The sequence below is a fragment of the Pundamilia nyererei genome, unplaced genomic scaffold, assembly GCF_000239375.1.
Source record: "Pundamilia nyererei isolate P.nyererei 1_Seehausen unplaced genomic scaffold, PunNye1.0 scaffold00486, whole genome shotgun sequence".
Lineage (NCBI taxonomy): Eukaryota > Metazoa > Chordata > Actinopteri > Cichliformes > Cichlidae > Pundamilia > Pundamilia nyererei.
This window is the reverse complement of record NW_005187887.1, coordinates 149531-155600: the sequence shown is the minus strand read 5'-3', so window position 1 is coordinate 155600 and position 6070 is coordinate 149531.

The window sequence follows — 6070 nt, the reverse complement described above, 5'->3', positions numbered from 1 at the left end:
TATATGCTCTCTCTGAGTGAATATCTAACTTTTCTTTGTGGCAAAGACTCTGCTACTCAGTACTTTGGAGAGCTCGATTCTGTACTGGGTTCAAAACAGCAAAAGTGGTAATAAGAAAACAACACTAGTCCCAAAATAAAATGAAGGTATCAGTGCTGTTAAATAAATGAGCATGTGTGAATGAAAAGTTTCATTCTTGTAATCTGTGGGGTTTGTATTTATATGATACGCTACTTTTCCACTCTGAAAACTTTTAGAGCCCATCCCTCAGCTGAGATGCACTCTCTTTCACCCCAAGCGCTGTCAATATTCTGTCTTAGAAAAATGAATGACAAAAGCTGCCTGAACCCCCCCCCCCCCCCACCCCTTCTCTTCTCTTACATTGTTACACAAGAGTTGCATTCCTGCAGAAGATTTAATCGCAACTTAAACTTTACAAAGCAGCATCTTCCACAGTGCCTCTGCTTTAATACACAACACTCAATCCTGAAGGTTTTTGATCACAATATGTCAGAGGTAAACATATCCAGCCCAAGTGTGGCTGACAAAAACAGCAACTAAGAGGAAAAGTTAATCATATGGTGGGCTTAAGCAAAGTTACATAGTAGGTGTAACAGATTTTAAACAAGAAAAAAAAAAGAAGAATGCATCACATCACATCACATGTCATTTTTAGGTAAAATGCCTATAATTAATATAATAATTAATCTACATTGTTACAAGTGTTACAGCTTTATCATGGGACCCTTGTTACATTTGTAGTACTTCAGTAAATAAATGCGTCGGGGAGTACACAGTATCTGTGAAGTGTAGCGAAGCAGAACTATTACATGAAATCAATTTAAATTGTAAGTTGGTGTTAAGTAACATTAGAATACTAATTAGAAAAATAAAATAATTCAATGTAATTGGCAGTCAGTAAGTGAAATGAAACGGTGATGCGGCTTGACTCTCTCACTCTTATCCTCTTACTTTTTTGACCTATTTTCCTCTCTCTCTCTTTCTCTCGCTAACTCTCTCTCTCTCTCTGCTTCTTTATTTCACCCTCAAGCACCAAAGATGTCTCTTCTTTCTTCCTTTGATCATAACAAAACCACAGCTGGAATAATTCCCATGACAGGATAGCGCAGAAACAGACACACACTCGTCTCCGAGGAATTTGCTGAGTAAATGTCATCGTTGGCTCCAACACGCACAAACATACAAACACGCAAACTGGGCCTACATCAGGATCACCTTTCCCAAACCCAACTCCATAACAGGCATTAGTCCGCGATAATTTTTGAAACATTCAAAGCAGGGAGAATCCTTGTAACAGTAATCTAGTCAGTACATACTGACATGCATAGTATATAAAATACCGCTTGGTCATTGCTGGCTGGCAAAGAAATCTAGCCTTAATATGCTTTTAGTTCAGGGGCCTGTGATGATTTAAATCATAAGGGGCAGAAAAAAGCTGGTAAATAAATGCTCACGATCCCAGTATGCCTGCCAGAGTGCTTTTTGCATCACTCAAGGCCCATCAGTGCTTTTAGCTAAATGCTAAGATTAGCAGAATAGTGCTAACATTAGCATAATACCTGAGTTTTAGCCAGTGAAATACTATTATTAGAAGGTTATAAAAGTGATGATCAGTAGTGAACGTAAATTACAGCTTAAACTAATGGAAAAGTAAAAAGTGTATGGAGCTGTACAGTTACACTATTTAATTTTCTTTTTCTTTTTGAGTTTTTTTCTTTTGCCTATGCCTCAACAGAGGCTACAACAGTAGTTTGAAAAGAACAATTTAAGTGTTTTTTCAGTTTAGAATATAGGTGATGAAGCATATTATGCTCTGTGGTGTGGCTGACTTAATATCGACCAGATGTTTCCATATAAGGATGCCGTGCCCTCTAATTTCCTGTGCTTATTTGATGTTTGAGGAGGAGTAGCAAGAAGGCAGTCTGCTCATCAGTCTGCAGAGTGTTTACTGTCAGACAGAGGTGGTGTCAGAAACATGCGGTACAACCAACCTGTCTGTGCACTAGTTTTGCATGTGCTGTTGATGGTCTGTCAGCCAGCCATGGACAAAGGTTATAACATACAAATTGCTGAAGTGGAAGTGAAGTGTCCACTGCAGCCACTATCTGTATTTTTCATGCTATATTTTTAATCTTTGATATTTTCTTTCTTACTTCGCATTCCTGAATTCCACTGTTGCTTCTTTAGTTATTCTGGCCCAGCAATTATTCAACCAATGCATATTTTATCCGCATCCAGCAATGTGCAGGTGGGTATTTGGAGGACAACACAAGAGTACATACACTGTCCAAATAGAAACCCATACTGACAAAATTGCAGGATCATAAATTATCCTTGAATCAGATCTACCTTGAGACATCTGGTTTTGAGAGATGAAGATGGCAATGGCCAGCATGCTTAGCTTTATACTTTAAAAAAGCATTTCACAAACAAACTGTGGCTATGTGCATCTTTTAAACAAACTCTACCACAAAAAGGGTTTGTGTACAAAGAAAGACAAATCAAGAAATTAAAGTGATGAAATTACAAGTACTGAAATTATTTGAATAAACAATTCTTGAAATGAGAAATTCATCCAAATTATACCTAAAAAGCAGTACCCAAGAAGCCACAAATATTTACAAAATATGACTAATAAACACAAGAAGACTTTCACTATGAAACCCGCTCGAATGGCTGAAAAGTTCAATTTTATGTATCTATTTGCTGAATTACAGGCACATAGGGAATATAGAATCTGCATTTGTTTTGCTATTAACACCTGCTAATTAGTTAGCTGAAAGTAGTCTGGTAGATGGTGTTGTACCTATAATACATAAAATAAAAATTTCCAAGGCTGTGCAGACTCAAAAACTAGAAACAAAACAAAAGAAAACTCACTACTTTATTTTGCTTACACTACTATATGCAGACACTTTAGGTTTAGCTAGTAACAATTTCTGTGGCATATATTAGTCGAAGTCAAAGTAAACTTCATTGTCATCTCTGCTATATGCAGTACAGTATATAGAGAGATGAGACGCAAGGCTCCAGTTCCATTCGGTGCAAAAAAACAGCAATAAATATATACTTTAAGACTAAGGCAAGGGGGTAAATATGCACTTAAGCTAAAAAGGGATCAATAACAGTCTAACTTGAGATTTAAAGTAACCTTGAAGTGGTTTAAAGTGACTGGTGCCCGTTGGTACCCAATTATGGGTTCAGTGTAGCACTGGTGTGAGATTGCATGTTAAAATAAAATTATAGATTATGTCTGTATTAATTTTTAAATCCAGATTTTACAAACTTGAAGTTTTTTTATTAATTGTATTCTTCACGCTCGAAAAGAAAATGGTTAAGGCTCGTTGGCCATCCCAGTAAAAAGTCTTGAGGTGCCTCGTGACTTTGTGATACTTTGGGAACTTTCAGCGTGTCAAAGAAAGAACTATAGAGAGGAGGAACGTGTGTGGGTGCATTTATTTATGTCTCAATGTGGACAGTAGGCAAAAATGAAGTGGTATATATGAACACAAGGCTACAGTATAAGCTTTGGTACATAGCTTCCTTTAGTTCTGTTGCATGAGCCAGCGTAGGCTGTCCTCCTCTTTCAGTTTATGCAACTGGTTATCAGATATGAGCCAGCCTTCTTATCATATTGTATGACTCCAGGCTGTGAGTGGGTTCGCACAAACTTTCCCCAAACTGAACGATTGAAATAGAACAGAAACTTTTAGTCCTCAAGCCTCGTTGCCCGCTGTGTGAACCCCAAATACTCAAATCCCATTCTGCAGTGTGAAGAAACGGAAAAAAATGGAAGGAAGGAAATGAACACAGGGGAAGAGGGGGAAGAAAAGGGAGATTGGGGGAGGAGGGGGAGGTGGTTGGCATGCTCAGTTGTCTTAGTAGATAAGAAATAAGCTCATATAGCTTGAAATCTCCCTGGATGTGCTTTCAACAAGGTGCACAAGCAGATATAAATATATTAATGGGAGAAGTCTCTACATTTATTAAAGAGGGAATCTGCCACATTTCCGTGGTGCAGAGGATGGCACCCTGAGGGGTAACGAATGACACAGTGATTCATCTGTTTTTGTGTGTGTGTTTGTATTCAGTGTGACTCTTCAAGACATGCAGACATCTGTGAGCTGTCATGAAGTTTGTGTGTCAGTAAGAAGGGTCATATGTATTGCCACAATTACACTATCTGTCTGATCTTAACAGTCGTTCTCTGCTTTGTTTTCATCGTACTGTCCCAGTTCTTCTTTTTAATTAATACCTCACCTACTTGTGGGAAAGAAGCTGCTAAAGTCAGAGATGGCATATGGATGTGCTGACGGTGAAACAGAGCCAGATTCATCTTGTGAATCCTTTTAGTTTGACCTCCTCCATACATACATGCCTTTGTCATTCATTTGCACTCTGCCTATAGGCTTCTATATTATTCATGAAATCCATATTGTTTTTAGACGATGCAAAATACATGCTTTTTCCTGCTATATTACAGCATGCCATTCTACTTTCAAGCCTTATCTACAACTAAAAGAGGCGACCAGCAGAATTACTGTAAGTTATTGCATAAATAATTAAATTCTTTCCACTTAAATCTCATAATATATTCAGCCTGTATACACAGGAACAAGGTGGGGGATGGTGTGACAAAGATTGTTCACCAGGTGATATCGTAACCTACCTTGTTTTAATTGTTTTCTATTAATGACTCATTGCCCAGTCATACAGGAGAGCTCTAGAAACCCTCAGCTACAGTCAATAAAAGTACATTTTCGTGTGTTAAAATAGTAAGTGGGCTAGTGGCAGTACTAGAAAAATATACAGTAATGTGTCACTGCCAATTTGCGATTTACTTTAACCGTGCAAACATACATGTAAATTCCTTGTAGACGTCAACACAGAGTTTGTGCAGTTGCAGTAAACTTTAAAGTCGATATTTAAGTAATTTTCCTTTGAGTAGTCTTCAGGAAGTGTTCTCCAGTTTTCTTGAAGGACAGTCAAAACTCTTCTTTGGATGTTGGTTGCATTTTGTTCTGTTCTCTGTCATGATGATCCCACACTGCTTTAATATTATTGAAGTTTGAGCTGTGCAGACCAAGCTATGACTGATTTTATTGTGGGTTTTTACTGCATTTCTAGTGTTTTAGGATTGTTGTCATGGTGAAAAATGAAGCCGCTTTGAATCAGGTGACATTGTGTCGTGACCAGAAGCCAAATGTGACATCATACTTGACTTTATATGACATTTAAATGAGCAAATAAGTAACCTTTTTATCAATTTCCGATCATTGAATCACTGAGTGGACCTTAAAGTCCTTGGTGACCTTGGTGACCTCTATACCCCTATAAGTTTTGTCAGAATTAATTGCAAACTTTTTGAGCTGTTGTATTTACAGAGAGAAAGAATGGCATACACACACAAGCTAATGCTACCACACACAAAAAAAACCTTTCTTGGCAGAGGTATAAATGGTTAGGTAAACGAGTTTACTGAAAATAAGTTTAAAAGCTGCCACAATCCACTCGAGAAATATTGCTCAAGACCACTTTAAAAATACAAGAACATCTGGCTCCTTGAATGTTAAGGTAATAAGTGGTGGCCCAATACTTTTGCACAGTTCTGTAAATTGAAAAACTAAGATTATTGAAGAATTATTGCAGGAAAAATACTTCATTAAAAACGTTAAAGGTCGATGCATGTGTGTTCTAAGGTGCATTTAAAACCCAGGAGGGCATGGAGCTACCTGCCAGAGAGCAGCAGGTAAGTGCATAGTCCCTCCTGCTAGCCCTCAATGTCTACGTGTATTTAAAATTGAGAGGTGGGCAACGATGCCAGGGGTGAGGTGCTTTGGATTCCGTGTATCGTGCCCACCCCCAAGATCCTATATGTATGTGTAATGAGAGTGTGAGTAATGTGAATGTCTAAGTTGTGGGATAATGAGCGGGTCGAGGGAGGTTTGGAGTCTTTTCTCACCCCCATTCTCTGCGGCCTGCTGGAGCGGGGAGGGGGGGGCTAGGAGGAGGAGTTGGCCGTCCGACTGCGGTCTGGAGTGTGGGGCCT